General features: G+C 34.3%; 1 long non-coding RNA gene across 1 annotated transcript; it reads left to right on the top strand.

Annotated features, from left to right (window-relative positions):
- Nucleotides 1–215: 215 nt before the first annotated feature.
- On the top strand, nucleotides 216–769 carry LOC109611962 (uncharacterized). Its single transcript, XR_002194213.2, has 2 exons — nucleotides 216–336; nucleotides 405–769. It is a non-coding gene; the product is annotated as an uncharacterized LOC109611962 (long non-coding RNA).
- Nucleotides 770–23,173: the final 22,404 nt, after the last annotated feature.

Here is a 23,173-nt window from a genome sequence, read left to right as displayed (position 1 = left end):
ACTTATAAACATTTACATCTTTCTCCACTTGTTATGCTTTCGTTCAACCTGAACGAAGTAGCATAACCATGTAAGTTGGCTTTGTCTGTTACAACAAAAACCCCTTCGTCGACCGTGCCTTGTCTATTAATAGAACAGTGTTTGGCTTGTTTGTTCGATATACCATAGTATTTTGTAGTTGCAAAATTGTCAGGCTTAATCCCTTTATTGTTGTTTTTAAAAAAACAACGTTTGTTTAATAGTGGAGAAATTGTCAAATCGTCTCTAATTTGGTTTTGTTTACCATGCCATGGTCCTAAGTTAGAGTGTAGTTAACCATTTTGTTTTCTCAGTTAGGTGTGTATTTCCTTTTTAAAAATCAATATTTGAATCAAACTTACTCAGATTGTACATATTGTTTTCAGAATGGGAAAGAATTTCTTCAGAGAAATCTGTTAGAACAATCTTGTTTACCATGTATTCAGCAGAATCATCGGAATTGGGTGTAGCTTAGCATTTGGAGTCACAGGATATCGACATATAAATTATGTCACTATTTGGCAAATATCACATTTCATTGCAGAAAATTGTTGGAAAGACCCATCCGGATTTAATTTTGCTCAAATTTTCATTTCGGTTTCTCAGGTTCGTTGCACGTTCAGATGGGGAGGGATATAAATTTTGATCCCAGAAAAAACAATCGGTCGATTTATTCATACTCCTTCAAATATCGATATCTGTTAATAGAAATTGTATGATAGAATTGTATAAATGTCAAATTGTTTTTTTTTTATGTGTGTTTGGATATTATTATTATTTTTCAATTTGTGTTTTCTGAAGTGCGTCGACTTTTGCGTAACATCATAAACCTAAAAGTATTATAAATACCGCTGCTTGCTCCTACACATCTGACATAAGGTACTGCTAATAGTGGTCCCCATCGGATCATTTCTTGCATAAGGCGAGAGAAGGCATTTACAACCGCCAGGTCTCAAGAACAAATACTATCAGTAATCTAATCAGTAATATCAAATTTCAGAATTTTATTTCCGTCCCTTTGTTGAATACCCAATTTAGTAACATTTAGTGCTTTTCCTACAGTTATAATTTGCATTTGCAAAACCACCTCCATATCTTAACTCCAGATACCAATAACAAATTTGAGGATCGGGCTGGCCCTATCCTTTCACACAATACCAAATTTAGTACCATTTAGTACTTTTCTTACAAATATTGGATACATTTCCAAATCACCGACAAATCTCAAACACAGGTACCATCAGTAAACTAAATATCAAATTTTATCTCTGTACCCTCGACCTATGTGCTACACATGAACAGCGATCCCAATGCCAAATTTCAGATTTCAAGCACTATCTGTTGACCTAACCCAATGGTAGCTAGCATAGTACTCTTCATGCACTTGTAGTACACGTTTCCAAGACCACCTTTTTGTAAGAAACCTACCCACCAACAGGGACTCAATACCAAAATTTCAAATTACCAACTTCTTCCGCTCACCTAAATCGAGATTGTACCAAATTTAGTACCATTTACTAAAGTTCTTACACTTGGTATACATTTCAAAAACCACCTTCTTACATCAACCCAATTTCCAAGAAGTGATTTTCATATCATATTACAACATTCTAACAAAATTGTAGGGCATTTTATAACTTTTTGCACACGTATTATTAGAACCCTCTATGCTACACAACATCAAAGACTCTCACTCCAAATTTCAGATTTCCTGCTCCAATACTCCCCCAAATACAATTGTTAATACTTTTCGTACTTTTTAGTTCGTATTTCTAAATAGTACTGGAAAAATAGTACTACTTCAAATATATTTGATATGTTCCACAACCTGCAAAAATCTACTAGTTTTGCAAGTTTTTCCGATATTATTAAGTAAAACTCGGTCATCGTTCAGATAAATTATGGAGTGTGGTATTTATAAATGGAGGGCTCACTGCTATACCGAACCAAGTCATGAAAAATAGAAAATGCCGAAATTAGTGCCAATGTCCCCGTATATGGAAACTCTGTTTACCCTGTAAAGCACAATGTCAAAAAGTGTTTCGTTCCAATGATGACAGAAAAAAACCTAAGTCAACGACTGTCATTTTCGACTTTTTTTCAAAGCAAAAATGAACTAAGTCAGTATGTTTCACTTTGAATCAGTACTATTAGTGAGCACGTGTTTATTGTCTTTCAGTTTTCAGCAATATTAAAAAATCTGTGTTTTCTATAAATGGATAGTAATAATAGCAGAGCAAGTGATTTTTCCAGTAATGAAAATGAGGAATATTTGCCAGCCCCAAAAAGACGGAAATGACGAATTTTTTATTTGTAAATATTTGTTGAAACCATGGTAAAATTAAGAAGGTAAAGTCATTTCATATAAGCATATCCATCTCGGCATTTTGTGTAATTTACTCTGTCAAATTTCCCTGCCTAGATAGCAGGTTCCCATCTCTGATTTGTATGTACAATGGATTTATAAATATACATTTTGACAATGAGATGTTGTCAAACGCATAACTTAAAAAAAAGGTAAAAAAAAGTAAGTACCATTTGGTACAAATTTGGAAATTTGCAAAAGGTTAAAATCCATTAAAATTTCTGTTAAAATCTTAAAAATACCGAATGTAGCCGTATATTAGGGGCTATACGAAGACGTGGACCTGCACAGACAATTTGCAGTCATTGATTTGAAAAAGTTCCGATAATACCGTTATATGGGGGCTATACGAAGACGTGGGCCTACATAGCCCATTTTCAATATCAAAAGTCCTGCAGACATAATACACATTTGAGTACATTTTTATCACTTACATCATTTCGTTCGGATGCCAGAGTGATTTCCACAGCCGGACGTACCTAGCTAAATCGACATAGAATTTTATGCTGATCAAGAATATATTATGGGTTCTAAAATGTATATTGCAAGGTGTTACAAACGGAATTACAAACGTAATATACCCTCCATACTATGGTGAAGGGTATAAAAATGTAAACATGACTTTACCTTCTTATTTCTACCATAGTTGAAACCTTAAATTTTCCTTTATCCCTGTTAACATTAATTTATTTAAAAAAAAAATTAATTTATTTTATTTTCCTAAAAATCACAATTATTGTCAATTATAATAGAAGCACCTGCAGATACAACTCCGAAACTAGTGGAAAATTAATTACTATAGTTAACTATATTTAGTCATATAACGAACACTTTATTTTATTTTTTTTTGACTTGGTTCGCTTTAGCTGTGAAACCTTGAAATTTTATTCAGAGTAATAATGAACCAAAGTAGATTTTTTTGTTTTTGAATATTTTTTTAGTAATATATTTAAATTATTTTTATTTTAAATTAATATAATTAGTTAATTATGATTATAGACTTTTATATTTTCTTTTGGTAGACTAAAATATTCCTTCCAGAAATTAATGAAAGTGCATTTACTTTACCGCTAAATATCTTTGAATTATGTTTTTATGACTTAGTTCGGTATAGCTGTGAGCCCTTCAAATAACGGTATAGAATATTAGAATATTATTTGTTAAAGTTGACGTATAAGAAGCTTCCTTGCGAATTTATATACATATTATGTTTTTTTTTTTTTTTAAATTTAGTAGAATACTAATAGCAAGTGCACGACCATTCTCACAAATTTCAAATACGTATACATTTCAAGAGATAAGATTCATATTAGCAATGTATTAGTTAATATTCAACGAAGATATATGTGCATATATTCAGTTCGTAAGATATATGTGTGCACCTCGTTAGATATGTCAAAACATTTCTGGTCAGATGATGATCAGATTGTAAAAGTGATTTGGTGGTGGCGTCACGACACATAAAAGTCATCATAAATTCGAAATGTGTATTTTTACTCGTTGTAAGAGCGACAAATTTTTGAATTTATGAATGCTCTCAACGATATGCCCTATGAATAATCGGCAAATGCCCATTCATTCATTTGTTGTCGAAGCTTTTTGTCTTATTTGCAACATATCGACATCGACGGTTGTCTCATAAAAGCAGTGCTTACGGTAAAAAAAAAAACGATTAGTGATTTTGATAATTCATTATTAAATGGAAAAAAATATGCGTGGGTGGAATAAGACATTCCAATTTGCCTTTGCTGTTTTCAAAAGTCACAAACAGAGTGACAAAATATGTGGAGAACAATTAGGATCAAGAATTTATTTTTGTATCACCTACATACCCCTTCAATATGGAATTGAAAAATTAATGTCTTAAATTTATATAATCTAATTTTAAATACATACGTACAAATGAAATCTTATTAACATATAGCCTAAGTTCGGCATGTCCCAGTGGTAGGCACTTTTTATTTTTAAGCCTAAAAAAATGAAACTATTATAACTAAATGTATTTTGTTTACTTCAAATATATTGTCAGCTATCGTTGTGCACAATTTCGCTAAGAAAATATGAATTATTCTAATAAAAATTAAATTTTTGTCTGTGAAGTTCCTTAACAATATAAAAAAAATATAATATTTTAATGAATTAATTCATTATTATTATTAATTATTCTTACAAAAAAATTGGTATGCCGACTGTTGGAAAATGCCATACGGACAATTGGCAAGTGGTGCCGACTACTGGCAAAAAAGCATTGTTTTAATAAAAGTACTAATTTATGAAATTTAATAAAAAGTTATTAAATCTTGATTTATTATTGCAAAAACTATACAAAATTTTGAATCTGAATAAATTAACTTTGTATCAATTGAAAAGTTCCGCTCAGAATGGTGAACGATTGAAAACGCGAAAATCCTAAAAGTGCCGACTACTGGTACACTTACCCTATGTAGATATTTAGACATTTGCAGTAATTCAAATCTGACACATTAAAAATTTAATACTTTTTGGGGATAATTTGACTAATTCGTAAAAAAAAACTATTTATTTTTTAGAATCCGCTATTTCACCACTGTTATTTAATTTGCATTCTTATGATTAGTATTTAAACTCACAATTCACGACCAAAATCGGATTATCGTTTCGCTTTCTATGCAGTTTTTTTATTTTTTTTTTGAAAATTTCGATTTTTTGTGTGGAGGTACCAGAAGGAGTAGGCCGATATTGATCTAAGTTTGACAAAAATATTACGATGTACCAAGTTTGGCTCAAATCGGATACTCCCTTCGAGAGTTATCGTGCGCACCAACCAGCCAGAGATACCGACATTGCTAGATCGACTCCAAATGTCCTGAAACGGGTTTGGTCCAAAGAGGCCTAGGGTCTAAACCCGTTATTTCGATGACACGTTTTGGCCGTATCAAATGATATATACCCTCTGTAGCCATTGGCTGAAGGGTATAAAAACTTGAAATTTTGGTATGAGAATCAAGGTTGGCTAAATGGTACTAAATTTGGAACAGGTTGGTTTAGTGTGAACGAATAATGCTGGTTTTGGAAATGTGTACTATAATTGCTCGAAAAATAGTAAGTGGTACTAAATTGGGTATTGGGTAAAGCGATAGGGCTTGAATCCCAAAATTTGACTCTGCTATACTGAGATTTGGGCGTGGTTTTGCAAATACGTACTATTATATAATAGCCCGGTGCGCTCGCTACCTCTATTGGTTTTATATGCATTCAAAATTGTATATACGAACAAAAAAATAATAAAACAAATTTAAGAATTTAAAGAACGTATTTATTGTAATACTTTAATGCGTAAACAAACAAATAGCTCGGTCTACCAACGCGTAAACTTGCCTGGCACAGCTGACCATGAGAAAAGCAGGAACATGCCAAATTTAGTCCGCATACACGAAGAGTTAATCTTTCAAATTTATTAATTTCATAGCAAAAGCCAAACGTGCAGGTCGAGGTAAAAACATACTTCCCAGTAATAATCGTATCCTCAGTTTTCTACTTTTAGCCTAATAGTATTGCAAAGGCATTGTGGGACAAAATCAAATCCCAACATGAAGCGATTTCAATATAATTTGACAATTTGATTTTTTGGACCAAATTCCGTTACACCTTCCATATTTTATTGAAGTTGGAAAAACATAGCGTATTTGGTGTATCAAGTATACGAAATCGGTCAAAAACGTATACATGGAAGGTATATCCAAAACTCTAGCGATTTCAATATAATTTGAAAAATTAATTTTCATACCAAATTCCACCGCATATTCTGAATTTCATTAAAATCGGACTTCTACATCTTGTTTGGTGCTTAAAATACATGAAATCAGCCGAAATATGTATGGGAGCTATTTCCAAATATTATCGTGTTTGGTGCATCAAATATGTGAAATCGGCCAAAATTAGATATGGAAGCAAAATCTTAATCGATTTCAATATAATTTGCACAATTTATTTCTGTACCAAATTTTGCCACACTTTTTGAATTTCTTTGGAATCGGACATACATAACGTTTTTGGTGCATAAAATACATGAAATTGGCCGAAATACATATATGGGGGCTATTCCCAAAACTCAGCTGATTTCAATATAATTTGACGAATTTATTATACCTTATATAACTCCCATGGTACTTCTCTATATTCGGTATTTTGATGATTTAGCTTTATTACAAACAGATTTTTTTTTTAAGTTTCTCATTTGAATATGCCAGAAATTTGTCTGTACAGGTCCACGTTTTATAACTCCCATGGTACCTCCCTATATTCGGTATTTTGATGATTTAGCTACATTATAAACAGATTTTTTTCAAGTTTCGCATTGTAATATTGTAATAGCTTGTGAAAAAAGTTGCCTAGACCCTAATATACGGCTACATTCGCTTTTTTAAGATTTTAACAGAATTATTAACGGATTTTATTTTATTTTTTTTCTTTTTTTTTTTTTTTTGAAAAATGGTGTGGGTTATTCAAAGTTCGGCCCGATCGAACTTACAGCTTTTTACTTGTTTATACGATAGAGGGCGGAAAAGTCAATTGTAGTTGTAATATGTCATTGTATGTCCTAAATGAATATAATATCTGCCTTGTAAAATAAATCATCTGCGGCTATACCTCCTGATATACGGAGTTCAAAGGCCTCAGATTCTTTTTTCAAAGATAATTGGCTGTCGTTAACACTTGTTCTCCGAAGGAATGAATATCTTATTTCGGCATCAGGAATTACGTCTTCATAATTGTCATTTAACGCTGTCTAGCAGACTATACACACGATTTGTATATCTATATAGTCATGTAGAGCCTTGTTTGACACGCCTCAGTGGGAGTCCTGTTCACATATGATGGTAAGGATGTTGGTGGTCGTAATTGCTATTCCGCTTATCTTGAAATTATTGGTACATCTAATATGAGGCAAAGAGCATTAACTGGTTTCCACGAAGTTCAAGTTTTCATCAAATTCGCTGATCTGTAATAAAAATTTATTAATATAAATATAAACAGAGTTATTGAAAAATTGTAGTTCTCTCAATAAAGAATAAAAGTCGCTGACACATGAACTCCATCAAACTTTATCTTAACTGGTAAGGAAAAGGCAAAAGTGGGGCGGGATCGACTGTATGATACCCTACAAACAAAAACCAACAGAAATTATTTATTTGAAGTAGATCATACCACCAATCAACATTTGTCTTTAGAGCAGTTATAGTTTGGTTTCAGAGGGAACTAATATATGGGAGGCATATCCAATTCTGAATCGATCTTCAAATAATAAATAAAAAATATATATCGGAATTCCACAAAATGGAAACGTGCGTCCCGAAATTTATTTGGGCTGATATTAACCATTATTTGCACAATAAACTTGAAATCGGGGTATTTAGGAGCTATATCCAAATCTTAGCTGATCTCAATAAAATTTGTAAAAGGTATTTTCGAGCTCTATAAGATATCTGGTACCAAACATCATTGTTGTGAAGTGCTTATTACGCATGTAAGGGTCTTAAACCCCAAATCGGATGAAACATATATATGGGAGCTATAGCTATATTTGAACCGATTTGCTTCTAGACCGAATTCGGTTGGATGTGCTAAAATTCAAGCCATTTGATGCACAATTAATCCGAAATCGTTTGAAGATATATGGAAGCTAGATCTAAACCTGATCCGATTATCACCAATTTCAATAGAGTTCGTCCTTGGGCCAAACAAATTGTTTGTAACATTTTATCTCAATCGGATAATAAATGCAGCCTGCATTTTGTTCACAACAATACGTGGACGGACGGGCGGACGGACTGACATGCATAAATCCACTCGGAAAGTGAATCTATGAAGATTCTCAAAAGTAACTATTGGTCCCTGTTACAAACAAACGCAAAGACGTAATACCCTTACCACTATGTGGTGTAGAGTATAAAAATCAAAGCGCCTGGGTCAAATTTATTTCTTCAATCATGAATCATTTAGCATCTAAGAAATTGGGCTAGGAACTTAAGAAACAACTTTTTGTTAAATGATAACAGTCATTTATAATGAAACCTCTTATAGAATGAAATACTGAAAACAATTGGAAATGTTATAGATATGAAAATATTGATGAAGGCACATAAAGAGCTAGTCATTTATTGCCATATTCTATTGTTTTACATTCCAAATATATTTTCTTAACTAGTGCAATGTAAACACACTTAAACCAATCGAATTAATTTCCCTTGATGTTATTTTCGTGTGCTCCTTCGAGGCATGCGATCATTAAAATAAGGATAATCCTTTTAGCTGCTCCCACATGTTGTTATCCTGACAGCTAATTTTTTGCCTCGCCGTATATAAAAGTGGATGTATTGGCAGCACCTTACTTCTTTTTTGTTTCTTTTGGCCAATTGACAATTGGTCGCACCCAAAATTTGCAACATTGCCAGACAGAAATTACAGAGACTTTAGACAAGTCAACGTCTTGCGCTGTTGTTGCAACAACAGTGCCATTTGCCGCATTAGTTACGCTTTAGATTAAGTGGCTGACTGGCTGACTGTCGATCTCCGCAACTAATGTGTACAAAATCGCTCACTGAGCAAGCGAGAAGTGCATAGGTGCTTGTTCTCTACCATAAACATGCCATTCGAACCAACACTCTGGAACTAGATGTGTGCTGCAAGTGCTGACTGGTTTCCAGGTTTCTTCGTGGTTGGTAAGTGGCAGCACGGCACGGATTGTGCACGGCTTGTTTACATCTATTAATTAACCTTATTGCCGCCGCCATACAAACGATGACGTCAATTTAGCCTAGACGCCACTGTGACGAAGCCGGTTTGCAAAAATGCCCAGCCAAGGCAAAAAAAAAAAAAAACACATCCAAGTGAAAATAAAATAAAAAATGTACATTTCAGCCGATTAACTTTTCGTACATAAACACCAAAGTGTTTGCCTACAATTTGTTATGCTTAATAGCATTCGACGATGTATATCCCTGCTACAGATAGAGATCAATAAGAATCGGCCAATGTGTAACGAATCGAGAAAAAGAAATAGAATTAAAAAATTAGCCAGGTATTTAGGGAGTTAACTAAATTATTGCAAGTTACACCTCGGGAAAGAGCACGACTATAGATTTGATAATTTCCATATTAAACATGCCATTTTATGTGTAGACAGTTTTAATTAGCAATATATTCCTTATATTGGTTTTTATTGTCCTATCATTCACATGTCTAAAATAAAAACATCACCAGAAATTCGAGAAAAGTATATGCAAATACTACTTTTACTTTCTACAAAAATAATTATTTGATGCTATGAATATCAGAAAAACGATCTATGTATCTATATCTACGGGTTCTTCATGTAGCCAAGAAGTACACAAAGATATGAAATATTCACCATAGTGTGGCGTAGGGTATATATATGATTTAACACAAATGAGCTAAGGCTATAATCGGACGGCTCGACCATAAGATTCTCTACAGCACTTCTCTGGGCGCTAATTGTACGCTATTAAAATTTCATTCAAATCGCATTTATTTACATATTTGATAAGGGGCATTTTAAATTTCAAAACGTCAGATGGAACAAATTTGGATATTTTTTTTTAACTTCTTTGGTAAATAAGTTAATTTTAACAAATATTTCAGTCGATTTTCCTGCAAAAATAAATTGAATGATTGACCCATTTGGGTCGAAGATTCTAAAACTTGTCAAATTTAAAAAAAAATGTCTTCGAAAGTTGATAGTGCAAAGGTTCTGACCACTGAATGACCATTTCCGATTCCAGGACGGTGTAATGTATAATAATCTAGAGAATTTTAAATAAGCATAATTTCTCTATTAGTTGTGTCGACATATTTTTGAAATGCCAATTGGCGACTGACATACGAATCCACCTGTCCCTTTGGTGATTTTTGTTGACAAAACGTAATTTATACACAAAATTTTGTACGAATTTGCCAGAAATAAACCATTAACAAGTAAAAAAACTGTAAGTTCGAACCCTCCACCATTTGGAGCTAATTTGGCAATTTAAAGAAAAATAAAATCCGTTAAAAATTCTGTTAAGATCTTACAAATAGCGAATGTAGCCAATATATTAGGGTCTATACGACGACGTGGACCTACATTAGCAATTTTTGTCATAATCCATTACAATATTCAAATGCGAAATCGGTGAATAATGTAGCTGAAATCATCAAAATAACGAATATCTGGAGGTACTATTACATGGGGGCTATATCAAAACGTGGACCTGCACAGAGAATTTCCTGTCATAGGCTGGAGTATAAATTCGCTAATATCATCAAAATACCGAATAATGGGAGGTACCGTTATATATGGGCTATACGAAGACTTAGACCTGCACAGACCATCTCCTGTCATAGGCTGTAGCACCCATTACGAACTTCAAATACCAAATTTGAAACAATTTCGGTGAATAATATCGCTTAAATTACCAAAAAAAAAAAAAAAAAAAAAAAAAAAAAAAAAAAAAAACGAAAAAAGGGAGGTGCCATTGTATATACCAAACCGTAGACCTACACGGCCCATTTTCAATACCAAAAGTCCTGCAGACATAATATACATTTGAGTAATATTTTTTCAATATAATGGACAGACGGACGGACATCGCTCAATCGATATAGAATTTAATGCCGATCAATAATATACAGGGTGAGATAAAAAGAAACTCCAACAAAGTCAAACTACATAATTTTTATTTCTTTTTTTAATTTTATTGGAAATAGCATCAAATTTTAGAATAAGTTTAGATTTGTTCGAATTGGTCAACTTTGGCACAAATTATGGCCTTCAAAGGTTAATGAAACCGTCACACGCTGGCCGAATGTTGTTTTGCGGTATTTGAGCCCATTCCCTGCGAAGCGCTTGCTTGAAGTGATTGACACTTTGGTATTTTTAATGTTAACCTTGCATTCCAAAATACTCCAGACACATTAGTCCAACGGATTGGTATCCGGAGATTTTAGTGGCTATTGTGAGCTGGAATGAAGCGCTGAACCTCATTTTGTAACCACTCTGGGTGGCGCGTGCTGAGTGCGATGGTGCTGACTCCTCTTAGAATGTCCAAGATCTGCGTCCAAAATGTTTGCGCGCACAAGGCTTTAAAACACGCTCCAGAATATTTTCGCGATAATATTCGGCATTTATTCTGATATTAATACGAGCGGAGAGCGACCATCGGCTGTTATGGCGGCCCACACCATCACCATGGCCGGCGCTTGAGTTCTGGTGGCCAACCAAAGGTGCACATTTTCAGCTGACCTCTTGCGCAAGTAAACACGATAATTTTCTTTGTTTCAAACTTCTGGGTAACGAATGTTTTCTCATCGGAGAAAACCAAATTCGGCCAAGCGAAGCAACTCTGTAGCTCTTGAATCTTTTTTCTCTTTATGTTGCGGTGTAAGTTCTTGAACTTTTTGGAATTTCAATGGCTTTACCCCGAGCTCATTTTTCAATATTTGTCGAATGGAATATTGCGATATGTTCAAATCACGAGCCATTTTTCGGCCATTTCGACGCGGGTTTCAATCAAGTCGCTTCTATACTTTTCGAACCATTTCTGCTAATGTTGCTGTTTTCTTTCGTCCACTTCCTTGACGTCGGGCTACGCTACCAGTATCACGGTAACAAGCGATGGTACGAGACACAAAAGATTTATTCACATTTAAATGCTGAAATGCTCTAACGAAAGCTACTTGTGGTTTTCCAGCTACATATTATACCCTCCACCATACTATGGAGGGTATATTAACTTTGTCATTCCGTTTGTAACTCCTCGAAATACTCATGTCAGACCCAACAAAGTATATATATTCTTGATCAGCGTAAAATTCTAAGTCGATTTAGCGATGTCAGTCTGTTTGTCTGTCTGTCTGTCTGTTTGTCTGTCTGTCTGTTGTAATCACGCTATCTTTCGAATGAATTGAGATAGATGGCTAAAATTTGCACACATGTTTATTTTTCCAGTAGGCAGGTTAAGTTCGTAAATGGGCCATGCATGTCCACGCTTTCATATAGCCTCTGTGCGGGTCCAGGTCTTCGTATAGGCCCCATATATTCAGTACCTCCCTATATTCGGTATTTTCATGATTTTAGCGACATAATTCACCGGAATTGTTTCAAAATTGGTATTTGAAGTTCGTAATGAATACCACAGTCTAAATGGGCCATGCAGGTCCACGTTTTCATATAGCCCCCATATAACGGTACCTCCCTATATTCGGTATTTTAATGATTTTAGGAACATTTTTCACCGGCATTGTTTCAAATTTGGTATTTGAAGTTCAAAATGGATACTACACCCTAAGACAGAAAATTGTCTGTGCGGGTCCAGGTCTTCGTATAGGCCCCATATATTCAGTACCTCCCTATATTCGGTATTTTCATGATTTTAGCGACATAATTCACCGGAATTGTTTCAAAATTGGTATTTGAAGTTCGTAATGAATACCACAGTCTAAGATAGAAAATTGTCTGTGCAAGTCCATGTCTTCGTATAGCCCCCATATACGGTACCTCCTGATATTCGGTATTTTGGTGATTTTAACGACATTATTCACGGGAATTGTTTCATCAGTACCTCCCCATATTCGGTATTTTAATGATTTTAGGTACAATACCCACCGAAATTGTTTGAAATGTGGTATTTGAAGTTCGTAATGGATGCTACAGCCTGTGACAGAAAATTGTCTATGCTGGTCCAGGTCTTTGCACAGCTCCATTTTAACGGCACCTTCTTATATACGATTTTTGATGATTTTAGCTACATTATTCACCGTTTATTTCAAGTTTCCAATTTGAATATGGTAATGGCTTATGACAAACAATGCCTATGTATGTCCACGTCGTATAGACCCCAATATGACGGCTATATTCGGTATTTTTAAAATTTTAACAGAATTTTTTAAGGATTTTATTTTTTAAAAATTTCCAAATTCGTTGCAAATGGTGGAGGGTATTAAAAGTTCGGCCCGGCCGAACTTAGTGCTTTTTAACTTGTTTTTTTTTTTCTGCAAAATTCTCACCGAAATGCTTTTGTATGCTTGAAAACAATATAGCGAGCTGTCACTGAATAATTTTAACAGCTGTCGGACGAATGGCTTAGAAATGAATCAGTCTGAAGTTGGTTGACATTTTTTCATCTCACCCTGTAGTTTTAGCCCGATAGTTTCCCTCTCTTGAAGTCCATTTCAAGCCTAGCTGACAGAATTTCCACGACGTTAAGGCAAATTTTTCAACATTTATGTGGAGATTTTTTTCTTCACTATGCGAGTCAAAGGACCTATGTTAAACTGGGATCCTTTTTAAAGACCTAAAACGTCTTTCTTCACTGAGTGTTTGTGAGGCAATCGAACGTCTGCTCACCATATTTTCTTATTCTATTTAATGTGGACTGTATTAAAGAGATCCTTGTTTAACAAAAATCTCGCTCTTCTACCTCAAGTAGCTCCACTTTTCTCTTTTTGTTAACATGTTCACTTATTTCTGAATAACTTCTTAACCTTAATGAATTGCTACAGTCATAATTAAGATTAAAATTACTCCTAGTGTTTTGAAAATTAAGCATCCAGATTCTTGATGTATTAAATAACCAATCAATTGTTCCAATTGAATTATCGCCAGCCTAATATTTAGGGTTTTTGTTAGGAAGATATTTCTCTAATTTCCTCACAATCGTAGTAACAATATGTTGTAATTTTGGAAAATTCAAAGTTATTCAATTATGCCTCATAGTAACATATATTGATTTGAAGCCCTTCATTAATGCCAGAAACTATAACCCTTTTCACCACACCTCATCGGGCAATCATATGCAGTTGTATTTCCATTCTGAACAATATTATGTTGATTCTTGATGCAGTTGATACGAGGGCGATGATGATGCAGTTGATATTGCCAAAGCGGCTGATAGCAGCAGATGCCCCTGTTTTCTTTATGAAACCAGTACATACATAATTTTACGTTTACGCTGTTCTCCATTAAAAGTCAATTTGCATGTTGTTTACAAAGAAATTTATGCATGTTTTCATGTCTGTCCGCCGCTCAGTTCATTTATATTCCACTATGCGAACAACTGCGTTGAATTCAATTATACATTTACATTGTGCTCTCGGTCTGTCTGTTCGAAAAATCAGCGAGAGGGGGCACTAATGTTGTTTATACCTCTGCTGGTGATGATCTTCTGTTTGGTCCATAAATGTAGGGTAAACAATCACACACACACACACACCCTAACCACAACAATATCATCAACAACAAGAACAACATTAGCATATAATCATAAATTTGGCTTATGTTTGGGTTCATTGAGATAATAATTATACCGCACAGAGTCAAGTAACAAAATGTCCCATAGATGGACTCGCCTGTCTCTTAGTTCTTACAGCCAAACTTCAAACGTGCGTAAGGCATCGAAGTGTGTCCCTGTTGGCAGTACAAGTTTTTCTTTCAAACTTTGCTTGTTCGATGTCATCAAGTTCATTCACATGCTGATATTTAGCATCACATTTAATCCAATCAAGCCATGTACAAAAATGTGTGCAACATCTAGAGCCCAAGACTAAAATCTGCTGAGGAGCAACCAAAGTAACATTTATTAACAATTTTACTTTCATTTAGGACACATTTATCTCTTTTTCTGTGTAATGAGAACAAAACCTTAGTTGTACACAGTGGTGATGATTTCAATATGGACGACAACCAAGAGTTATATAAAAATACTAACAATTTATAGATTCTACAGGGATCCTATGTGCCGATGATTCCTTGCTGTATGATGTAATTAGGCACCATTTAGATAAAGTAAATCAATTCTACACTGACTGTGGTATTATGATCAATCCATCCAAAACCGAAGTAATCTGTATGGACAATAGTTTGGGAAATACCGAAAATTTGTAGTACCAGAATATAAAAATAATAACCTAATTTTTAATGAGGTTTAAATAGCTATTGAAATTTCTATGAAATACTCAGGATGTACATTTATTAATCTATTACAATTTTGATACACATGCTAGACTAATTATGAGAACAGCATACAAAATATTAGGATCCTTTTCTAGAATTCTTGGAATAAAGTTCTCCCAGGTAGAACTAAACTGTTTTTAAATGAAACAAGTATTTGGCAAGGAATATTGTAAGCTTTTTAGAAAGAATTAAGTTGTAAACCTTACTATAATAGGGTAATATATGGCGAGTCTAAATATACCCCTGTTGGTTTATACGTTTGCGTCTTCATTTTTTTGTTAATAAAATAAACGAATATGAAAACAGCTACACATCAAGAATTTATGACGACCAAAAAACAAATAACTGGGCGAACTGGAATTACTTATCTCCAATTGACACTGTAATGTCAACATTCGGTTTGCATTTTATAAAAAAGGTACCCCCACCATTTTGAAGAAGATTGAAAAAATTTCCAAAAAAATTCCGTCGAAAAATAACGCTCAAAGGTAAACCGTGATATGGGGCTATGCGAAGACGTGGTCCTGCATATACCTTCGAAAGCAGGGAATATTAACTTTTCATTCCGTCTGTAACATTACTATATATTAGTCGGAGACCCCATAAAGTATATCTATTCAAAATCAGCATAAAATTCTGAGTCGATTTAACGATGTCCGTATGTCTGTTAAAATCACGATACAGCCCACATTATTTGACGTAGTGTGGGTTGCGTGTGTTCTAGCTTCGGTGGCGAAACATTATATATATAGCTCCACGTATTAGTATAATCCCCATATAACGATACCTCTCGATATTCGATATTTCTATGATATTTGCCACATTTTTATACCCTCCACCATAGTATGGAGGGTATATTAAGTTTGTCATTCCGTTTGTAACACCTCGAAATATACAAAGTATATATATTCTTGATCAGCATAAAATTCTATGTCGATGTCCGTCCGTTTATACGTCTGTCCGTCTGTGGAAATCACTCTAGCTTCCGAAAGAATTGAAGTAGATTGATAAAATTTTACTCAAATGTATGTTATGTCTGCAGGACTTTAGGTCCAGCTTTTGGTATAGCCCCCACATAACAGCACCTCCCGATATTCGGTATTTTGATGATTTTTGTTACATTTTTCACGGATTTATATAAAAATTGATATTTTTTGTTCATAATGGGTTCTAGCTCCGGTGGCAAAACATTCAATATTTAGCCCTAAGATTTCCTATATCGCAAATATATCGATACCCACTGATATTCGATGTTTTTATAATCCTAGTCACATTTACCGATGAAATTATTTCAAATTTGGTATTTTAAAAGATTTGGTAAATGACAATCCTTGAAGTAAAAAAATTCCTGTAGAAGTTCCCTTTTTGGTATGGTCCCCATATAAAGGCCTAACCCACTTTATGGTTTTTGGAAAAATTTAACAGCATTATCCAAACGTTCTTATTGGTATTTGCAGTTTAAAGTGGAACGCGCTTGAATTTAGATACTATTATGAAAAAAATGTTAAAAATACTAACATTTCCATTCAATCGCGAATGTGCTAATTGCTGCCAGTCACTTTCGGGCGGAATTACATATACAATGATGGGGCACTTCTGACCTTTACAAAAATACTGAATTTTTAGATATATCTAGTTAATAACGGGAATCCTTAAAGTACGAATTTCATAATAACTTTGGACCTGAAACATGCCTTTAGAATTTAATAGACTCAACAGACAGGCTTATTTTAGGGCAGAATAATGTAATCCACCGCAACCGGTCCTGCTGCTCTTACAACTAGTTACACTCAGAGTGTCCCGATAACGAGGCATACGGTGTCCACAACAATGCTTATATCGATGCCCATCGGCTCGTCAACAGCACCTCTCATACCGTCAATTTTGCAAGACACCGCAAACTCTTTCAATACGTCATTCTGGTCGCATAAAAGCGTTCCATCTCCTAACTACAGCATATTAGAAGCATTAAGCACACATTCCCAGTGCCTTAGGTGCTGGTCAATTAACGCAGTCACAAACAGTACCCAATTTGTCGGAGCCACCACCAGTACAAAAACCGACGTTCAAATTTTCATTCATTTGTCCACGTTTAGGAGGTGGTAGTCTATAACCATCTCCTAACAACGTGGAGATTCCGTCCGCCAACTTTCACACTGAGTGCCTCGGAAAGAATTGTCTTGATTTTGTGAAAAAAAGGGATTGAACACTACTCATTTCCACTCTTTTATAAATACAGCTGATGGAAGTCCGCACCGCGGGACTGTGGCCACAAGGGTCAAGTTTTACAAGCAATTAAATATGAGTGGTTACCATACAAAATGTCAGCCATCTAGCTTTTTGTTATTTTCATACACTTTACAGAAGAATTTTCGAAAACTCCGTTTTATCCTACACTTTTACAAAACCAGTGATCCATATGGAAAGAATTCTAGCTCAATTTTTGTTCATTTAGAGATTTTGGACATCTTTTTATACCCTCAGCCAAACTTAGATCGAGTTCGGCCATGGTCAATATCTTCCCCACAAAAAGTCAAAATTTTCAAAAAATATTTTACTGCACAGAAAGAGAAAGGATAATCCGATTTTGCTCCGACTTTGAAAATCCGAATATTTGCATCAGTGCCAGGTCAGGTGTGATATAAAACGCTAAATAAGCATCAAGTTCTCTCCAAATTTTGCTAACGCTAGATCTGCTGTAAGGATGATAAATATCTGCCAACTCCTTCTACCTCGCCCGCATAGAGTCACAATTTTCAATGTTTATATCTGTCATAACTTGCGAAACATGTCAGCGACTCTTTACAATTTGCTATATCTCAATATGTCTCTCAACCAGAAATCTCATAGGAATATGTAATTTGTCAAAATTTATAATTTCGCACAAAATTGTATATATATGTTCGATTTTCTTGTTATTTTTCTTATTCCAGTATTTTTATCTTTATTAGATGAAGTGTGAAAATGAAAAACTTCGGTCCACTATATCTCAACTCAACATTCTCTAAAAATCATTGCATATCTCATATAAAGTGAAGGAAGTAGCCAATATAGTCCAAAACTGGCACGTCACAATATGTATACCATTTTGATTTAGGTCCGATACGAAATGGACAATATTGGCCCATTCCTTCAGAAACTACTCCATAGAGGGTCAACAATTTGAAAAATGATAACAAAAGCCCAAATATACTTAAATAATAGAACATTGCCTGAGTGTATAAATTTGTCGACAAAACCGGTTGGTACTTTTAACTTGTTTTTGTTATAATTAGTTCATGTAGATTACATTTATTTCAAATGTATGTCTCATTTGATCTCAAGTTGTACATAAATAGATTACATCCAGTGTTTCTAGATAATAGGATTTGCCCGAACTTAGAAGATAGCTATCGTTCGGTATAAACGAATTTTGTGTCTGCAACTGAGATGTCTAGCTGCCTTTGACTGCCGTCGAAGATGTTCTCATGTATCCTGGGAAAATGCGTAGGTGTTGGCTGCACACACTAATCCCAGATTAATACGTATATTTAGAACATTGAACAGCTTTTCTGGCGCCATTGCCATGTCTAGAGCATTGGTTCGCCAAGTATTGTTGCAATTTTTGGTAGAACGTTCAAAAGAGACAGAAAAGAAATCGAAAAGAAAAACGAAAAACGATATAATATAACGCATTATGAAATCAAATGAAAATTCAAATAAAAATGAATGGTAAATATTTTCTCATACTTCCCCTATCCACTTTGATTAAGAGTGAATTAAAATATTTTTGTAACTGCTATCACCTGTCACTGCAGGGTTATTTTAATAGAGTATTATTTAAAATGCACTGCTTTATCTGCAGTTTCCAGCTTAATCACATATTTATTTCGATGTAATTGATTGATTCTTCAGAATTCGTAATACCTTTGAAATGCACACACGTTCATATAAATATATTATTCTCAATCAACATTGACCGGCCAACTTCGAATATCCGAAAATGGTTCGCAACTCAATGTCAATTTGGTGCTGCATCTTTATGCCGCAACAACTGCATTTGCTGACAGAGACCACACAAACATTATGAAATTACATGTCATTGAAAATTCAAGCTCCTTAACCATTTTGCCATGGCAAATGCAGGCAAATGGCATTCCGTTTCTGAAGAAGTATACATTACGAATGGATGTGGACATCATAGGGTAAGTCGTCGCATGTAATGTATATGATCAAATTTATTTATCAAAAATGTACCCAAATTTAGGATTAAATTTATTAAATACGATGAACATCGAAATTAACTGCACAAAAAAGTCTGATAAATTTATTTTAAATCTAAAATTGAGAGGAGTGAAAATGAGAGCAATCAATTACATTGTGCAACATATATTAATAATATATATTTCTACATAGTAAGATCTCGAAATTAAATTAAATGGAATAGTGGAAAAACGCGAAAAATACTTGAAATCGGAGTTATCCGCACAAGGGGGCAATTCAAAACAGTGGAACGATATAACCCATTTTCAGTAGCAGTGCTTAAAGATGTAATCCAAAGATCTCTATAAATATTAAAGCTCTGTTCTAAATATTGCGAACATTGTGTTCTCTTTGTTTATTATCGTCTAAAATATACAAGGGTCCTTACAACATTTCACCTAAGATCACAGAACTCCTTTGTGGTTTTGATCCAAAAAAAGTCCACATGACATTTTCCACAACTTTTGCAACAAATTGGGAAACGGTGCTAAAATTTTCAGAAATCATCGATGTTTTTTTATTAACCATAAGTAAAAAAGGTCGGCCGGGCCAAACTTTGAATACCCTTCACAATTTGGTACAAATTTGGCAATTTTCGAAAAATAAAATCCGTTAAAAATTCTGTTAAAATCTTAAAAAACCGAATGTAGCCGTATATTAGAGTCTATACGACGACGTGGACCTGCATAAGCAACTTTTGTCATAAGCTGTTATAATATTCAAATGCTAAACTTGAAAAAAATCTGTTTATAATGTAGCTAAAATAAATAAAATCCCGAATATAGGGAGGTACCATGGGGGTTATAAAACGTGGACCTGCAAAGAAAATTTTCTGGCATAGGCTGTAGTATCCATTACGAACTTCAAATACAAAATTTGAAATAATTCAGGTAAATAATGTAGCTAAAATCATCAAAATATAAAAATCTGAGGCTGTAGTATCCATTACGAACTTTAAATACCAAACTTGAAACAATTTCGGTAAATAATGTCGCTAAATAATCAAAATAGCAAATATCGGGGGGTACCGTTATATGTGGGCTATGCGAATATGACTATGGCTTATTTTCTGTCTGAGGCTGTAGTATCCATTACGAACTTTAAATACCAAATTTGAAACAATTCCGGTAAATAATGTCAAAATACCGAATATCGGGGAGTACCGTTATAGACGTGAACCCACATGGCTCATTTTCTCTCTTAGACTATAGTATAAATTGTGAACTTTAAATACCAAATTTGAAGCAATTCCGGTAAATAATGTCGCTAAAATAATCAAAATACCGAGCTATGCGAAGACGTGGATCTGCATGGCCCATTTCCTGTATGAGGCTGTAGTCGACTTGGTACATCTCTATATTTACATCATGGTAAACATCGGACCATTTATTCTGTTACCTTCCCCACATAGGGTCAAATTTTTGAATGACCAAAACGATTATAAAATTAGAACTAAGCATTCGGTTCTCTTTATATTCCACACATTCCAATCTTTTAACTAACACTAGAACTGATGTGAAGATGGGATATAATGGTCCACTCTTTCTGGTACTTTCCCCCACATGGGGTCAAAATTTTGAATTTTCATGAAGCTCATAAAACGCGAAATTAAGATCCCATTCCATTCCGATTTGATATATCCCAATATTTTCATTAACACAAGATTAGTTATAAAGATGGTAGAAACAGGACCATTTCTTCTGGTACCTCCCCCCACATAGGGTTCAAGATTTTGAAAAACAAAACGCTAAAAGAGAGCGAAATAAGCATGCAACTCTTTCCAAATTTCACATACACAAAATTTTTTGCTAGCACAAGATCTGTTGTGAAGATGGTATATATCTGCGAACCCGTTCTGGTACCTTACCCACAAAGGGTCACAATTTTCAATACTTTTATCTTTTATAACTTGCGAAACAAGTCAGCGATTCTTTATAACTTGTTATATCTAAATATTTCTTTCAAACAGAAACGTGAGATGAATATGGAATTAATGATTTCGCATAAAATTGGATATAACTTGTCTATTTTTTAATTTTGTCAATACCAATATTTTTATCAGAATTAGATGAAGTGTGAAAATAAAAAACTTCGGCCCACTTTGTCTGGTACCTCCCAAATATTTCAATATTTTCCAAAAATTATCACATATCCCATATGAAGTGAATGGAGTAGTCGATATAGTTAAAAACAGATACGAAATAGATAATGTTGGCCCACTCCTTTGAAACCACCCCATATAACGTTAACACTTCGATTAATCATAACATAAGTCAAAATATATTTAAATAATCGAACATTGGCTGAGAGTATACATCTGTCGGCAAAACCTGGCACCTAGCACTGATGGAAATTTAGGATTTACAAAATTAGAGCAAAATGGGATTATCCTTCGTCTTTCTATGCAGTAGATTATTTTTTAAAAAAATCTAACTTTTGTTGGGATGTACCAGGAGGAGCGGACCGGTATTGTCCATCTCCGGACCCGAGCTAAGTTCGATAATAATTTAAAATGTACCAAGTTTGGACCTAATCGGATACACCCTTCGAAAGTTACCAGCCACACGGACGGACACATCCAGATCGACACCAAATGTCCTGAAACGAATTTGGTCCTAACTTGCCACACGCAAAACATGTGTCTTTTCTTTTTTAGCTTTCTTTCATAATCAGGATTTTCCCCGTAATTATTGAAAACCAGTAAAGAAAGTCTTAAAGTCGGGCGGGGCTGATTTTATGATATCCTACACCACTTTGCTAATTTAGTAGAGCTTCACATAACAATTAAAAGTTTTTATGGGAGAATTCAATCATACAGGCTATGATTATAATTATAATTTAAAGTTCAAAGAACTAAATATGCCGAAGCATTTGTATCTTTAAAATTCGGACTTGTATTGTCCATTTGGTGCACAATTAATTTGAAATCGGATAAAGATAAATATGGGAGCTATATCCAAATCTGAACTGATCTCGATAAAATTTGGCAAATATATTTCTGAGCTATATTTGATACATTTCTCTGAATATCGGGTTCGTCCTCGGGTCAAGCAAATGATTTGTGCGAAATTTCATATGGATCTGACAATAAATGCGAAGTGTACTTTGTTTACAAAAATGCATGGACAGACGGACGAACGGACATGCATAAACTTAACAATACCAGTAAAAAAAGTCTTAAAGTTGGGCGGGGCCGACTTTAGGATACCCTACAGACAAATGATTTGTGCAAATTTTAATCTGGATTGGCTAATAAATGCGAACTGTACCTTGTTGACAAAAATACATCCACTCAGAATGTGATTCTATGCAGATCATCAAAAGGACATAATACACTTGTGGTGTAGGGTATAATAACAACCTCAACTCATCACTACCATTGGGTGATGATCACATATAGTGTTGTTGTGATGATATTTTTGAAAAAAAGTTCGTGTTACTCCACGACAAAACAGCTAGAAAAGATATAAAATGTTGAACAATTAAGATAGACGTAGAATGCGTCAAGATCCAGTTCGATAAGTCACTTAAGGGCTGTCCTTTTGCTTGTTTGAACGTAA

This window comes from Musca domestica, unplaced genomic scaffold (genome assembly GCF_030504385.1).
Source record: "Musca domestica strain aabys unplaced genomic scaffold, Musca_domestica.polishedcontigs.V.1.1 9, whole genome shotgun sequence".
Classification (NCBI taxonomy): domain Eukaryota; kingdom Metazoa; phylum Arthropoda; class Insecta; order Diptera; family Muscidae; genus Musca; species Musca domestica.
The sequence above is the reverse complement of the archived record's forward strand: the minus strand, read 5'-3'. Positions and strand labels throughout refer to the sequence as shown.